This window comes from Myotis lucifugus, unplaced genomic scaffold, assembly GCF_000147115.1.
Source record: "Myotis lucifugus unplaced genomic scaffold, Myoluc2.0 scaffold_45, whole genome shotgun sequence".
Lineage (NCBI taxonomy): Eukaryota > Metazoa > Chordata > Mammalia > Chiroptera > Vespertilionidae > Myotis > Myotis lucifugus.
Window position 1 is genome coordinate 5,227,801 of NW_005871093.1, and position 17,978 is coordinate 5,245,778.

Consider the following 17,978-nt stretch of genomic DNA (forward strand, 5'->3'; position numbering starts at 1 on the left):
GCACAGGCAACCCCCTGGACTGTGACTGGCGTCTGAGGTGGAGGGAGGCGGCAGGCTGGTGGGACTGAGCCCTTTAGCTGTGAGCTCTGTACAGAGAGATAGTGTCAGAATTGAATGACATTGTAGGTCACCCAATAGCTGTAGATAATTGCTCGGTGTGGGAAACCCACACATCTGCTGTCAGAAGTGAATTAGCTTGCGCAAGGAGACACAGGGAGTTTTCCTATAGTGGCGGAGTCTGTAGGTCAGGGTGGGGGTGGGGGTGGAATCATTGCATGACTTTGGGCAGGTTTCTGCCCCCACCATCCTTAGTTCATAGATGGGAGAGCTGTGGGGCCCATTGCTTTGGTGTTGATTATAAAGTATCACGCATGTAAAGCACATTTATAAGCGTGACTTAAAGATAATACAATGAGCAGCCATGTTAAGAACATCTGGCTTAAGAAATAAAACCTGGCCCTGGCCAGTTTGGCTCACTGGATAGAGCGTCAGCCTGTGGACCAAATAGTCCCAGGTTCAATTCCGGTCAAGGGAACATACCTTGGTTGCAGGCTCCTCCCCGGCCCAGGCCCTGGTTGGGGCTCATGCAGGAGGCAACCAATCAATATATTTCTCTCACATCGATGTTTCTCTCTGTCTTTTCCTCTCTCTTCCACTCCCTCTAAAAATCAATGGGGGTGGGGGAAGGGGGGAGAAGACAACTTTACCAGGACCTTGAATCTCCTACATGCACCTTCCCATCCCATCTCCTCCCCAAAGGTACCCGCTGTCATGAATTTGGTTTTCCTCCCTTTGCTCTGCTTCCCTTTACATGTGCATCCCCTCAAACAGTGCTATGTTCCTATTGCATGCTTCCACCCGCATGTACATGGAGCCTGCCGTAGGTGAGGCACTGTGTGAAGAGCCCTAGGGGATTCTTGCGATTGCTCTTGTGCTGCAAACTGATGTTCGGGATTCAGCCACACAGATGAGGGGGGCACGGAGTGTCCCATTGTGTGCTGTCCCTCAACATCCTCCTCCTGTTGACAGAACCTTAGGTTGCTTCCAGTTTGGGGTCGTGTTTAGTTTTGCTGCTTCTGCAAAACTCATGGCGTTCCTTGCACAGGCGTCTGTTGGGTGCACAGCTAGGAGGATACACGTTCTTTTGGACAAGTGTCCATAATAACACTGTCTATTGTCAGACCTTTTAATTTTTGCTGGTCTGATTGTTGTAAAAAACAAAAAGAAAGCGCCCTGACCGGTTTGGCTTAGTGGATAGAGCCTCAGCCTGCAGACTCAAGGGTCCCAGGTTCGATTCTGATCAAGGGCATGTACCTTGGTTGCGGGCACATCCCCAGTAGGAGTGTGCAGGAGGCAGCTGATCGATGTTTCTCTCTCATCGATGTTTCTAACTCTCTATCCCTCTCCCTTCCTCTCTGTAAAAAATCAATAAAGTATATTTTTAAAAAAACAAAAAGAAAGCAAAACAAGCAACCAGAACCTGACCTCAAATGAGGCAGCTTTCAAAAGTCTCCTCTTCTGTGAAATAGTCATCCATGCATTTGTTTGCTATTGGGTGGTTTGTCTTCTTTCTTTATGATTTGTAGGATCAATTACATGTCTTAGACACTGTTTCTTTTTTTAAATATATTTTTATTGATTCAGAGAGGAAGGGAGAGGGAGAGAGAGAAACATCAATGGTGAGAGAGAATCATGGATCAGTCGCCTCCTGCACGCCCCTTACTGGGGATGAAGCCCACAACCAGGCATATGCCCTTGACCGGAATTGAACCCGGGACCCTTAGGTCTGCAGGCTGAGGCTTTATCCACCAAGCCAAACTAGCTAGGGCATTAGGCACTATTTCTTTATCAGTCTGAAGCATTGCCAAGACCTCTCCCAGTTAGTGACTTGTCGTTTAACTTTATCGTAGTCTGTGACTGGACAGGAGTTTTTAATATGAATGTAGTAAAATTGATTATCTTTTTTTTCACAGTTTAAGTCTTTGGGAACGTGTTTAAGTCAGAGATTTTCGATTTACTTTTTAGCAACATGGCTCTTTGTTCAAAAGAAACCACATGTGGATCCCCACACAGAATGCCTACCCTCTTCCGGGACCAGTTCTTTCTTTAAAGAACATTTCCTGGGCTAACTATCATAAATCAAAGCTCTAATTGCCGGGGAGATTAATGCTACACATTTTTCAATAGTTAACAAAATAAACATGCGACATTTGTGTTTATTTTGTTTCAATAATTGAATCATTATTGCAACGACAGCAATGAAACCAAGAAAAGTAAAGACAAAGAAATCAATGACGTTCTCCACACGCTGCCCCAGGTCGCCCAGCGCTCAGCTCGGAAACCAGGCCAGCCACACGCCACCAGGCCGGGCTCCGGCGTGCGCTGACTCCGCGGCCACGTTTTTTTTCCCCCAGATAAAATTAAGTTAATTTACTTTACAAAATAATTTTTTGTTTTGGGGAAGTAATTTCAGAACATTGGTAAATACCTTCTGGTTGTGCAATTAAAATATAGATATATTTTTCATCCAAGTTTCCAGAGAAAGTAACTGAGTAAAGCTTAGTACTTGCTTTAATTAACAAATGTGTAAATGACACAAAAATCACAGCCTTTTAGTCTGGCTGGTGTGTCTCAGTAGTTGAGCCTCGACCTATTAACCAGGAGGTCATGGTTCGATTCCTGGTCAGGGCACATGCCCCAATCCCCAGTGTGGGGCGTGCAGGAGGCAGCCTATCAGTGATCCTTCCTCATCATTGATGTTTCTATCTCTCTCTCCCTCTCCCTTCCTCTCTGAAATCAATAAACATATATTTTTTAAATCACGGTATTTTGGAATGTTATAGGATCCTGGAACATTTTGACCAAATATCCTCATTTTATTAAGTAGGAGACAGAGGTCCATTTTCTGGAGATCTTGAGATGCAAGGAGCCCACAGCAGGCCTCCGGAAGATGAGTTGCCTAGAAACAGAGGGTAGTACCAAGGGAAGCCCCTCCCCTTGGATGGACTCCTCGAACCTGAATGGCTGCTTGTGGACAAGTGGCAGACTGACACTCACCTCAGCCACCTCAGCCAGGGACCTCCATCCAAGTGAGGTGCCTGACCTCCCGTCTCCCTGGGGCCTGACAGTGGGCCTGGTGTGGAAGGCCACCGAGGTGCCCTTTGGGCCGGGCCTCCCTCACCTCCCTGGCCCTGCCAACAGCAGCACCTCTAGCAGGAAGGTGAGGGTCCCCACCAACCTCACCTACACTTTCCTTCCTCCTGGGTGATGTTCTGGCTGTTACAATGGGGACACGGCCATTTGTCTTCCAACTGGGTGCTCAGCCTTCACGTGGCAGCAGCCAGGGGTGGGCTGGGGTGGAGAGGGCACTGCCCCATGGGCCCTGCAGCTTTCCAGCCTTGAGGCCCCAGCCCGAGGAGGCCGGGGCTGCGGAAGTACCCATGAATCCTGTTTCCCAGGCAGCCCCTGTCCCATGGCTGCTCATTCCTACCGTCCAGCCAGACCGAGGCCACAGAACCCCTCATCCCTGTTCCTCAATTTGTTGCCCCAGGTAGGAGATGAGACGACACCTCAGGCCCATGTCCGGCTGTTCTTTCTGGGGAAACATGGCAGGTCTAGGGTGTCTTTCCAAACACAGAGGCTGCAGGGCTGGGTAATGCAGCCCCTGGGGACTGGCAGCCTCCCTTAGCATTCCGGTCCTGCTGCTCACTGTCTCTGTGGCCTTGGACCACGACCTTCCCTGCTCTGTGCCTCGGTTTCCCTCTCTGAGAGAGCATTTCCTCTAGGGCTCTTCACACAGTGCCTGGCATGCTGTCAGTGCACATAATTATGTGCTCCCGGAGAAGGGGTTGCTGGGAGGAAATGCCTACAGTGCACTTCCAGCAGGCTCTCCAATGCCCCTGAGATTAACTCATCTACCCAGCCCTCCCATCTCTGCCCCGCCCCCCCACACACACCCATGAAACCACACACACAACCCCCCCCCCCAACACACACACACTGCTTCCCCATTGGTGAGTGGTGTCATGCTCCTGCCTTCCTTGCTTCTCTTCCGTGCCACCAGCTTCAGCCCAGATGTTGCCCACCGACCACCCTGACTCCCACCCCCACGGGAGGCAGATCTGGCCCCGGGCTGTTTGCAGACTCTAACCCCTCTCCCTGAGCCCAGGGTGAAGCCTGCACGGCCAGGCCTATGGCAGGACTAATCTAGTATATTCCCAGATGGTCCATTTAAGCTGGAATGCTTGACTTCCTGTTTTGTTTTCCATAAGCAATTCTCAACCAAAACTTTCTTTCCCATAAAAAGTATTTCTTTAGATAACTGACACTCATCCCACTCTGCAAATGAGGAGAATTTTGAACACTTCTTATTTGGATAAAATTTTTATTAAAAAATTTTAAATCATTTTTATTTTTGCAGGTTTTTGCCAAGGGTACGGTTTTATTCATTTTTTTAAATTTAATTTAATTTTTCATCACCATTTACCCCCTCTGTGCCCTCTTACACCACCACCCCCCACAACCACCACACTGTTGTCCACTGATTTTGAGAGAGAGAGAGAGAGAGAGAGAGAGAGAGAGAGAGAGAAGAGAAAGAGAAACATTGATTTGTCGTTCCACTTATTTGTGCATCTTGCCAAGCGAAAGAAGCCAGTCTGAAGAGACTATATAAATCCATTTCAGAAGGCTAAAGAGTGAAAGTCTACCTGGCAGGCTTGGCTCAGTGGTTGAGCATCAACCTATGAACCAGGAGGTCAAGGTGGATTTCTGTGGATTCTGGTTGGGTTGGGGTAGATGCTGGGGTTGAGGGCTTGAGGTGTGCAGGAGGCAGCCAATCAATGATCTCTCCCATCATTGATGTTTCTCTCTCTCTCTCTATCTCTCTGAAATCAATAAAAATATATTTTTAAGTTTTTGAGTGAACGTCTGAGTTTCTCAAGAAACAGGGAATGTGCGCTGCAAGTAGTTTAGTTCCAGGGACCCCCCCGCCACCCTCCACCCCCAGTTTAGAAAATGCCAATTCTCCTGCCCTGTCACCTTGACGAACCAATTTAAGTTTCCCCAAATTCCACACGGTCGGCGACAACAACCGAAACACTAAACGGCTTCTGGTCCCTACCAGCTGGCGGGGTTTCTTCCCTTCTTGGCTCGGCCTAGAAACTCATATTTTATTCATGAAAATTGAGGCCCTGGGAGGCCTCGGCATAAACAGGATGTAAATATTTGCGGGCGGTGGCCGAGAGGTGGTATTTGAGCCGGGACGGTCCAATGTGGGGACCTGCAGGACAATGCTGGCTTGGGACCCGCCCACCTCGATCTCCTCTATTGGTGGGGTGATGGGCTGGGGGGTGGGGGCGAGGGGGAGGCTGTACCCCTGATTGGAGACGGGGCGGGGACTCCAGCTCCCTGAAGTGAGAGGGGCTGCTGCTTCACCTCTGCCTCATCCCACTTCCCTAATCGCGAGCTTCCTTCCTCAGCTGGAGATTGAGGTTTGGCTTTCCTAAGTCAGAGAGAGGGACCGGCCTCCTCTCTAGCCCTCACCTGCCCTTCCTACATCTGGGCACCTCTTGTTTCAGCTTTGTGGGGCCCCCTACCACTGCCCAAATTATACCCTCGCATGGTGCGGTCCCTTTGCTTATTCCAGGTGCTGCACCTGGTGTGAACTTACCTCTGTGGGCTCCCCCTGGTCTCTAAGACCTCCTCCAGATGTTGGCGTGGACAGCACCCTTTCCCAGAATCGGGGCCTCCTTGGGAGGAGAATAATCCTGCTCAGCTCTCAGGGCCTGGCTTGGGTATCACTTCCTCCAGGAGACCGTCCTGATGCCTCCCCTCTGAACCTGGGCTGGAAGTCCCTCCTCCCCGTCCCTAGAACAGATTTCTCCTATTTCAGCACCTGCAGTGCATAGCCCCAGCCCTCCCCTCCTTATCCCACACTTTGATAGGGCCCAGGCTCTCCGGCCCCGTTCACGGAGTAAATACTTGTTGAATAATTGAATGGATAAATCGGTGGATGGTTGAATGGGTGGGTGGATGAAGCCGTGACTGCCTGTGTCTGTGGCTCTCTTCGACTTGCCACCGCTCCCAGATGGAACCCGTCACTCCCACACATCTGCTCATGGAGGCCAGACCCCCTGTGTTAATGCCTTACACTCACTGTGCATTAGTCACTTGTTTCTTGCCTGTGTCCCCCGCACCCTCCCCCACAGCCTGTGCACTTAGGACACTTCCTGGAGCAGAATAAGTGGCAGCCTTGGAATCTCCCAGGGTAAGGAGGCTTTTCAAAGTTACACCCTGCATCCAACAGCCTCAGGCATGAGGAAAACATAGCCTTCTTGGAAAGGACACCCTCTGGGGATTCCCAAAGAATGTGGTGAGCAGGTACGTGGGTGAGTGGGCATGCTGGGACTAAGCTTTACTCAACATGTTCATGACACTCTTCAGATAATGAGACCACACTTGGGTCCTTCGGAGATTAGGAAAGACATCAACGACACCCCCAAAGTTGGACCACCAGCCGCCAGTTGGACCCAGCTGAACGACCCCATTTGCAGTGAAGGTGGCATTGAAATGGTAGGTGCGGCCACAGGCTGAGAAATAACGTCTCGGACAGATTGCTATTAAAAGAAATGTCAACCGGCTTAGGCGAGGTTTCTTAAATTTAATCAACCCCTACTTGATGCACATGTAGATTTTTTCCCCAGTACCTATAAGACTTCTTAGCTTAACGTGGGCTCCATGATCTAACAGTTCAAATATCCCACACAACAGAGCCCAACAGGAAGCAAAACAACAACAACAGCCCTAGCTGGTTTGGCTCAGTGGATAGAGTGTCGGCCTGTGGTCTGAAAGGTCCTGGGTTCTGTTCCAGTCAAGGGCACATTCCCAGGTTGTGGGCTCGATCCCCAGTAGGGGGTGTGCAGGAGGCAGCCGATCAATGATTCCCTCTCATCATTGATGTCTCTATCTCTCTCTCCCTCTCCCTTCCCTTCCTCTCTGAAATCAATAAAAATACATTTAAAACAACAACAAACACCTATCAAACAGGCTAGAGCAGTGGTTCTCAACCTTCCTAATGCCGCGACCCTTTAATACAGTTCCTCATGTTGTGGTGACCCCCAATCATAAAATTATTTTCGTTGCTACTTCATAACTATAATTTTGCTACTGTTATGAATCCTAATGTAAATATCTGATATGCAGGATGTATTTTCATTGTTACAAATTGAACATAATTAAAGCATAGTGATTAATTACAAAAACCATATGTAATTATATATGTGTTTTCCGATGGTCTTAGGCGACCCCTGTGAAAGGGTCGTTCGACCCCCAAAGGGTCTCAACCCACAGGTTGAGAACCGCTGCTCTAAGGTCACACAGCACCCTCTAGGGCAGGGGTCCTCAAACTTTTTAAACAGGGGGCCAGTTCACTGTCCCTCAGACCGTTGGAGGGCCGGACTATAGTTTAAAAAAAAAACTATGAACAAATTCCTATGCACACTGCATATATCTTATTTTGAAGTAAAAAAACAAAATGGGAACAAATACAATATTTGTATTTGCATGTGGCCCGCAGGGCCGTAGTTTGAGGACCCCTGCTCTAGGGCCTCAAGGCACCCTCTAGGGCCACCCAGCAGCCAGGGAGTGTTGGGGAATCCACAGGCTCTTGTGAAAGAGCAAAGATGAGCCAAAGTGAATTCTTGCTCTTACCACCAAAGATCTGTGAAATCCCAGGATATTGAATTCACCACCAGGCTCCACTTCCAGAGTATTTTCTCACAAGAGGGCAATTAGTTATACAAAAGAGGAAAGACGGGAAAGGAGATAAAATAGAAAACAAAAATCCTTGCCTAAAGCCAGAGCCTTCCAATAAAATGATCACATGAGACAGGCAATAAATCTTGGTTAAAATGACACTTTGTCCTGGCCGTTGACCCCCCCAAGTGGAAGGGTTGTGGCTTTAATTCCTGGGTTGCAGGTTTGATCCCCAGCCCCAGTCAGGGCACATGCGAGAGGCAACCGACGGATGTGTCTCTCTCACATCGATGTTCCTCTCTCTCTCTCCTTTCATTCTCTCTAAAAATCAATGGGGGAAAAAATATCCTCGGGTGTGGATTAACAACAACAAAATGACACGTTGACTTTTACCAATAGATGTAGCCCGCTTCCCCCGTTGCTGGACGGGGTGAAAATCTGGTGGCATCTCAAGAGCAGGGCTAGTGGATACGCCTGCTTTCAACCCACCCATTGGCCCAGAATGTTGACCTGCTTGATGCTGTTTGCCTTGTTTACACTGAATTTTTTAAAATTCGCTTGTTTTCCAGTGGATTTCCTTATTAATTTTAGCTATTTTCAAAGGTGATACTTTTACTGAAATAATTGTTTTCTCTCAGACACTGCAGTGTTCCATCACCGTGAGAGTTTTTCTGACATTACCATTTTGGTTTTTTAAAATCGAATACAGTTTTATTGATTTCAGAGAGGAAGGGAGAGGGAGAGATAGAAACATCAATGATGAGAGAGAATCATTGATTCGCTGCCTCTTGAATACTTCCCACCGGGGATGGAGCCTACAACAGGCCATGTACCCTGACCGGGGATTGAACCTGGTTCATAAGTCAATGCTCAACCACTGAGCCACTCCAGCCAGGCTGACATTTCCGTTTTCAATATTAAAAGGCTCATTATGTCGTGAAAAAAGCATTTTCCTAAATATAGCTATGGTATAAGTATTTGTCATTTGCGTAACATTTGTCCTCAAAAATCACTCTGAATAGGTTTGTGGAATTTGGAAGCTGGTAATCATTAAGCCTGACTCTTGGTTTCTGTCTTTAACAAATGTTGATTTGGTGCCTACAGCCACTGTGATAGGCACAGGATGCGTGAACAGGGCAAGCTTCCGGCCCTCAAGAAACTTACATTGTAGAGAGGAAACGGATACCAAGCAGCCAATCATATGTTTACTTAATTATAATTATGATGTGTTAGGAAAGGCACTGATTGGTTGTTAGGATATCAGTAATCGGGTACGCCCCACCTAGGAGATCTGAAAGGGCCTTGCTGGGGACAGGCATTTGACCCAAGATCTGAACCCTGAATCTGAGATCTGAACACCTGTGGGCTTTGCCTGGAAGGCACCTGCTAACAGCCTCCCTGTCTCTCCCTGCTCTCCCCCCATGGCTTGTTTATTTCTTCAGTACTCGCCTACAATCTGTAATTATCTGGGTTTATTGCCCTGTTTATTGTCCCCCACACACACCCCACCCCCACCCCCAATAGCAGCTCTCTGAGAACAGGAACTCTCTCTGTCCTGGTCACCATGGTACCCTGTTGCCTATATGGCTGGCCCAGAGTTGGTGCACGTATGTCCTGAAGGGGCACCCAGTAGCCAGATCTGGATGAGTGGGAGTCAGGTTGGAGAGAGATGAGTCTAGTACAGGACAAGAGCAATGAGCCCCTGGAGAAGGCTAGGTAAAAGCTACACGACCTAGTTTACATTTTAGGTCACTCTGGTTGCCAAGTGGCAAGTAGTCTGGAAGGAGGCAAGGGTGCATGTGGAGGAAAGGTGTGTAGAAATGTTTTGTTTTGTTTTATGATCATACATATACTAATGGGAGAGATAGAAACATCAATGATGAGCCACACACACATACTAGAGGCCTGGTGCACGATATTCGTGCACTGGGGGGCAGGTCCCTCAGCCCAGATTGCAAGAGGGCACAGGCCAGGCCGAGGGACCCCACCAGTGCACGATCAGGGCCAGGGAGGGACACGGGAGGTTGGCCAGCCGGGGAGGGACCACAGGAGGACTCCAGGTGTGTCCAGCCCATCTAGCTCAGTCCTGATTGGCTGGACCCCAGCATCAAGCTAACCTACCAGTTGGAGCATCTACCCCCTGGTGGTCAGTGCAGGTCATAGCGACTGGTCCACTGGTCGACTGTCTGCCCCCGGTGGTGAGTGGACATCATAGTGAGCTGTTGAGTGGCCTTAGCATATCATTGGCATATTACGCTTTGATTGTTTGAACGGCTGACCAGATGACTGGACACTTAGCATATTAGGCTTTTATTATATAGGATTGATTTCAGAGAGGAAGGGAGAGGAAGATAGAAACATCAATGATGAGAGAGAATCATTGATCGGCTGCCTCCTGCACGCCCCCTACTGGGGATTGAGCCCACAACCTGGGAATGTGCCCTTGACCGGAATTGAACCTGGGACCCTTCACTCCACAGGCCGACGCTCTGTCCACTGAGCAAAACCAGCTAGGGTTGTTTTATGATCTTTTAATCTCTAAATTTTAAATTATAAAACATTTAAAACATATTGAAAATAATGTCAACAGTCATGTGCTCACAGTCAAGACAGCTGTTAAATTTTGCCTCCTTTTATAAAAAAATAAATAAAACATTATGGATACCGCTAAAGCTCTCCACCATGTTCTTTCCTCTTCCCTTTTCCACTCCCACTTTGCAGAAGAGGAAACTGAGGCACAAAGAGGTCAGCTGTGGTCCTAGGGCGTCTTGGTGAGTAGGAAGCAGACTCTGCATCTAGATGAGGTGGTCTGAGCCCAGGACCTATATGTTTTATGTACTTTTGTACTTTGATGAGACATACATTATTTGTTAACATGATGTGCTATTGTTTGGTGGGTTTCAAAAATTTCCATAAATTGAATCCTTCTATGAATAACTTTCCATTTATTTTTTCCCCACTTAGCATTATGTTTTTGAGTTACTTATATCGGTCTATTTCATCTTATAAAATGTAAGATTACCTCTTTTGTTCACCGCCTGGCACAGAATAGGTGCTCAATAAAACCTGCCAAATGAATTCATTTGTGTTCTGAGACAGTTTTCTCTGGAGTAGGTACCTAGAAATGGAACTGTTGGGTCCCAGGTAAGGGCATCTTCCACTTAATAAGGATCCTGAGGATGACTTTCTGTAGAAGGTCTCCAGACAAATCCTCACAGAATATTCGGGGTCAGGGTAGAATAAAAACCCAAGCCCCACCGGCCCCGTATGTCTTACCTCCACTCCGTTATTTTCTTGACCTCCCTTTCCACCACCCTCACCTTCACACACCTGATTCCAGTCACATGGGCCTCCTTGCTCCACATGACAAGGCCCAAGGACATCCTGACCCAGGACCTTGCCCTCGCTTTCCCCTGGCTGTCCACATGGCTCACCCCTTGTCGCATCCTGGTCCCTGCTTGGTGTCATCTGCTCACGGAGGCTTCCCTGCTTCCCTGCTCCCACCAAGTCCTTTCCTCCCTGCCCTGCTTTCCTTTTTCTATAGCATAACTAGCTGGTAGTGTATTATGTGTACATTGTGTGTGTGTCCCCCACTGGAATAGGTTTCTAGGTGGCAAGCATTTTCTCTGTCGCAGCCACTCTGTGGTCAGTGCCTTGAATTGTGAGTGCTTGGCACTTTACAGACATTAATATTTGAATGAAGGAATGATCTCAGAGAGTTTCGGAAGTACAGACATGATGAAGAAAGTAAAAAATTTATATTAGTGTTTTTTGTAGAACTCATAGATAATTGTTATATATTTGATATTAGAGGCCCAATGCACAAAAATTCGTGCAAGAGTGGGCCTTCCTTCCCCCGGCTGCCAGCACCGGCTTCCCTCCGGCACCCGGCACCCGGGCTGGCTTCCCTTGGGCCCCGACTTCGTCAGGAAGGACATTCGAAAGACATCGGTCTAATTAGCATATTACCCTTTTATTATTATAGATATTAAGGATTTGAAATGCTTATGAGAACTTGGCATACTAATGTCTAACAGGGACAATGCATAATTCTAATTTAAATGCAAAATTAAATTAAGTTGAACAAGTGATTTGATATTGAAATTTACCAAATTTATTAGCATGTTTAAAAAAACTTAAGATTCAACATACTGCCCTAACCGGTTGGCTCAGTGGATAGAGCATTGGCCTGCAGACTGAAGGGCCCCAGGTTCAGTTCCGGCCAAGGGCATGTACCTGGATTGTGGGCTTGATCCCCAGTAGGGGTCCTGCAAGAGTCAGCTGATCGATGTTTCTAACTATCCCTCTCCCTTCCTCTCTGTAAAAAGCAATAAAAATATATTAAAATAAAAATTCAACATACTACAAGTTTAATTTATTAGATTTATAAGATATATTTAAGTACTTGGAAGGTTTGTCAGATAACTGAGATACTTAAAAAGGAAATCAAACATATTAAATTTGTAAGTATAGTTTCAAATGTTTCTGAGAATTTAATTATGTTCTATCTAAAAAGACCTTTAAAAGTTATTGTCAAAATTTGGCAGCGTTATTAAAAGAAAAATAAGATTTGTAGAGTGACCTTGAAACCTTGAGGAAGAATGAGGTTTTTCAAATGTGTAACTTTCACAAGGCAAAACCAATGAAACTTTCCAATAAACGTTTCAATGCACGGGGTGGGTGTTGCCACTTGTGTCCTGAAAGGTTGTGCTAACATACACTCCTACCAGCAGTATCAGGAGGTAATTTTTTTAAAAATATATTTTATTGATTTTTTTACAGAGAGGAAGGGAGAGGGATAGAGAGTTAGAAACATCGATGAGAGAGAAACATCGATCAGCTGCCTCCTGCACACTCCCTACTGGGGATGTGCCCGCAACCAAGGTACATGCCCTTGACCGGACTCGAACCTGGGACCCTTGAGTCCGCAGGCCGATGCTCTATCCACTGAGCCAAACCGGTTAGGGCTCAGGAGGTAATTTTTAAAGTGCTGTTCAATGGTCAAGCACTATGACAGGTGAGAAAACTGATGGCTGCTGAGAGTCAGTGCGGCCCTGTCACAAATGCACGCTGAGTCAGCGGGTCTCAGGCCCTAGCTCCTACCTGGGGCCTGCTCCTCCCACCTTGGGCAGCGGCCTCTCCCCTGTGGCACCTGGCATCCCCTCAGTGAGTCTGGGGCTGTTGACAGTCTTCAGGCCCTGCTGAGGATCAGTAATAGTAACTAGCAATTGCCCTCCCCCCCCATGAAGGGGCTTTACACTTCTCCTTGAAACCCCTCTGCAAGGCTGTCATTATCTCCACTACAGGTTTAGAAACGGAGGCCCATGGCACTCACCGTACATCTCCATGAGGAGAAGATGGGGCTGTGATCCAACCTAGAGGTCTGACGCCGAGCCTGTGCACCTTGCCGTGTCTGAGCAGCGCTCTCCTGCCTGCCTCCCTAAGGACATCTGGCCTCTCCAGGAGCTTCTTGGGGGCCTTGGGGGCCTGGAGTTAAGGTCATTCCGCCCACACAGACGCACACCAGCACCTGAAAGGTCCTCCCGCCATGCTTGTCTCTGCTTCTCGGAGCCTCTCCCTGAAGGTGTGCCTGTGTCTCTCGCTCCTCCCATTCCAGTGAACGAGGTCACAGGGTGACCTCCAGGGGATGTCTCCACGGGCCCTGCTATTGAGTCTGGATGAGACTCTCCGTCAGTCCACAAAGAACCAGCCCCGGGTGAGCACTGTTCTGACCATGGTGGGAGATACAAAAATTAGTTTGTCCGTGATCCGAGAATCCTGGCAGGACCCCACACGCCGCTGGTGACACCTGAAGAGCACGGGGATGGGAGGGGCCTGTGTGGTTGGAGTGGCCCAGGCTCTACAGGGAGACGGCCTGTGAGCGGGGCCGTGGGAGGAAGCACAGCTGAAGCTTGAATTCGGTGCTCCTGAGCCAACGTGTCCAAGAGGACTCTTGTGTTTTAAATGTTCACACCTCTCAGCAGAACAGCTCTGGTCCCGTCCCCTGAGACCTCTGTTTTGAGGGCCATGGAAGATGGCTGCAAAATACCCTCAGATGCCTTTTAAAAGGCATTTGTTTTTTCTCACACAGTGGGTGAGGCTGGTACTTTCAAAGAGAGGCTGCCTGGCTTTAAGCAAATTCTGAACAGCAAGACTTTACTAACCCTCCCAGAGAACAGGCCGCTCCGCATGGAGACGTGTCCCGGTTAAGTGGCCTCTGCATGCACATTTTGCATTTTAACGGTTCTGTTAACTTTTAACAATTGGGAAACTTTGAGAACTGTCCTCCTAAAAACAAAAGTACGGATTTTGCCTGGTGCTTTAGGGTGACTGCTGCAGAGGCCGCGTGATTTCTGCGCTGTGATGTGGGGACGACCCCAGGCTGCCCTTTGCCCCCACGCTCTAGAGCGGGATCATTAGGCTGTTGGAGTCTTTACTGCTAATTTTGTTCTGTTTGTTTATTCATCCAAGCTTTCCCTGCTTCCTGTTCTCAGTCAGCACATCTGCCCTGGTGTCCATGTGGCCACTTCTAAATCTGCTGAGGGATGGGGGCCAGCGCACCAAGCTCATTCCGGTCATGGCCGGTTATCACTCCATCAGCGGAGATGAGACACGGGAGGGCATGTTTTTCTTTGTCTGCCAGTCTGGTGTGCATATAAATATGCTATTGCATGTAACATATGCATCGCATGTGCTGTAGAACATGTATAATTGCTGTTCTAATTTTCCTTTTCTTGATAAGCACATTTTTAACGTGTGTGGACCTTTTACATGTACTGTATGTTGCCCTCCTTTGTGACTTGTGCATTTGCCCATTTTTCTGTTCTGTACAAATTGTAAAGCTCTTTGGAGAGCAATCTGTCAGTTTCTAGCAATGCTTTAGAAGTATACATTCTTTGACCCAGAATTTACTTCTAGAAACTGTCCTACAGAAGTGTTTACACATGTGCACAGACATCGGACTAGGATGTTCACTGCAGCCAGCTGGAATGGGAGAAACAGGAAGGGATAGAGCTGTCCATCTGCACCGGATGGGTAGGTGAGTGATGGTATAATTGTACCACATAGTCACTAAACTAGGAAGGACATCTATGTACACTGACTCCGTGTCAAAAAAAAAAAAATGGAAGAAAAAATATAATCTCATATATCTAATGAGAAATTGTATCTCTGCCCGAAGCAACAAGTGTTAGCTGTGTCTCCCTGTGGGGAGGACAGCGGTGTGGAGGGAGTGTAAGGGGGACGGGGTAAACTTTCTCTCATGGTTCACGCCACACATTTCTGTTTTAGTCTTCTACAGGAAGGATTACTCGTGTCCTAAAATTTCTTGCTGCTTCAAGTGTGGTTCAGACACCAGCAGCGTCAGCTTCCGTGGGAGCGGGTTAGAAATGCAGTCTCAGGAGGCACCGCCAAGGCCTCACGCCCGTCTGCAGGGATCTCCCTGAGATTCCACACACATGCTGGGGCCGGCGCACGCAGAGGTTCTGAGCGGGCAGGCCTGGCGGCCTGAGCTCACAGCAGGGCTGACCTCTGCTCTGAGACAGCCAGTCAATGATAAATGCAGGGACAGTGTGAGTGGCAGGCTGACCGTCAGAGGGTGCTGTGTGGCCCTAGAGCAGTGGTTCTCAACCTTCCTAATGCCGCGACCCTTTAATATAGTTCCTCATGTTGTGGTGACCCCCAACCATAAAATGATTTTCGTTGCTACTTCATAACTGTAATTTTGCTACTGTTATGAATCGTAATGTAAATATCTGATATGCAGGATATATTGTCATTGTTACAAATTGAACATAATTAAAGCATAGTGATTAATCACAAAAACAATATGTAACTATGTATGTTTTCCGATGGCCTTAGGCGACCTCTGTGAAAGGGTCTTTCAACCCCCAAAGGGGTCGCGACCCACAGGTTGAGAACAGCTGCCTAGAGGGTGCTGTGTGATCCTGGGGGTGCTGTGTGGCCCTAGAGCAGCGGTTCTCAACCTGTGGGTCGCGACCCCTTTGGGGGTCAAACGACCCTTTCACAGGGGTCGCCTAAGACCATCGGAAAACACATATATAATTACATATTGTTTTTGTGATTAATCACTATGCTTTAGTTATGTTCAATTTGTAACAATGAAATTGGGGGTCACCACAACATGAGGAACTGTATTAAAGGGTCGCGGCATTAGGAAGGTTGAGAACCACTGCCCTAGAGGGTGCTGTGCGGCCCTAGGGGGTGCTATGTTGCCTAGGGGAGGCTGGAGTTCTGAAGCTCTTAGCTCAGTCTGGGCCTAAGTCCAACAAGTCACAGAAGGCTCAGTACAGGGAAGAGAAAAATGTTCTGATCGTGCAGTTCTGCCCCAAAGGTCACCTCCTTCTCTGATCCTCCTGGTATTCCAAGCCCATCATTGAAAGCAAGTCCTGGGAGTGCCAACAAGCCTCTTGTAGAGACGGGTTTTTAGAAAAGAACCATAAAGGGGAAAGAATTGTGCACTGTCTTCTACATTTATTGAAAATGCTTTGTTTCTAATCACAAACACCCAGTGAATGTGGTGGGAGGTGTGTGTGTCATAGCTGACTATAAGGAAAATATGAGTAATATTACCACATGGGAACAATCTCGAGAGAAAAACACCAAGAGACATTTCAAGAAAAGTTTATTTCAATAAAAAATTGTATTTTTTCTCCTTCAGAGAAATAAAGGACCTGTGAATAGTGGTTTTACAAATATGCAAGATGGCCTGGCTGGTGTGGTTCAGTGGTTGAATGAACATCAACACATGAACTAGGTCAGTGATGGCGAACCTATGACATGCGTGTCAGAGATGACACGCGAACTCATTTTTTTGGTTGATTTTTCTTTGTTAAATGGCATTTAAATATATAAAATAAATATCAAAAATATAAGTCTTTGTTTTACTATGGTTGCAAATATCAAAAAATTTCTATATGTGACACGGCACCAGAGTTAAGTTAGGGTTTTTCAAAATGCTGACACGCCGAGCTCAAAAGGTTCGCCATCACTGAACTAGGAGGTCAGGGTTCGATTTCTAGTTGGGGCATGCTGGGGTTGGGGGCTAGATCCCCAGTGGGGGGCGTGCAGGAGGCAGCCAATCAATGATTCTCTCTCATCATTGATGTGTCTCTCTCCCTTTCACTCTCTGAAATCAATAAAAAAATATGTTTTTTTAAAAATATGCAAGATGGTTCCATCAGTTTAAAGAGGAACGGGAGAGAGACAGCTAACCTCAAGAACTTTTCCCAAATCATATATAAGGAAGAAGAAAAACACCAAGGAAGTTCTCAACCTGGAAACTTTAATAATTACCATCATTAAAACAAACTGCTTCAGAATTTGAGTCATTTGAGGTTCCTGCCAATTGGCAATAACTTGAAAGAATGAGGAAGCACATGTTCTGGTCCCACCTCAGAACACAATTGTGAACTGGGACCTTGCTGTATATGAGTAATAGCCCTGGTTGTATAACTGGAAGGAGCCATCGGCAGACATCAGCTCCACGCCTACTACCCTACTACGTGCAAGGGAAGAAACTAGGGGGTAAGTACTATATCCTCAAGGAGCTAAACACTCAGGTTGGAAAGATGGAGCACAGAATTTACAGATGAAAAATAAATGTAACAGCAATATTGTCTTCCCCAATAAATTTCCATAATGGATAGGGCTTTGGGGGGAGGGGTAAGGAAAACCAAAATGTTAAGAATAAAAATAGAAAAACAATCGCTCTGGCCAGTGTGGCTCAGTTGGAGCGTTGTTCCATACACCAAAGGGCTGCTGCAGGTTTGGACCTGGTCTGGGTGTGTAGAGGAGGCAACTGGTCCAAGTTCCTCTCTTGCATCAGTGTTTCTCCCTCTCTTTCTCTCTTCCCTCCTCCCTCTCTATAATCAGTGAACATACCCTGGGGTGAGGATTTTAAAAATAATTAAAAAAATAGAAAAACAATCACCTACAATATAGATTCTGGAGCCCATGTTTACTTGTATGACTGAACAATCACCTGGAAGGCAAGGTCTACATGTTACATATTGTGGACAAAAAAGGGGCCAAATACTAAACCTGACAAGTCATGGCAGGCCTTTCCAACATAAATTCCTAACTAAGGTGGGTAGTCACATCCAGGGCCTGTCGCTTCCTGGATAACGATCAGTCTTTAAGTGAGCCTGTCTATCGTCTTTTTGTATCTAGGACAACACTTAAAATGCCAGCGTAATCTTCTTTCC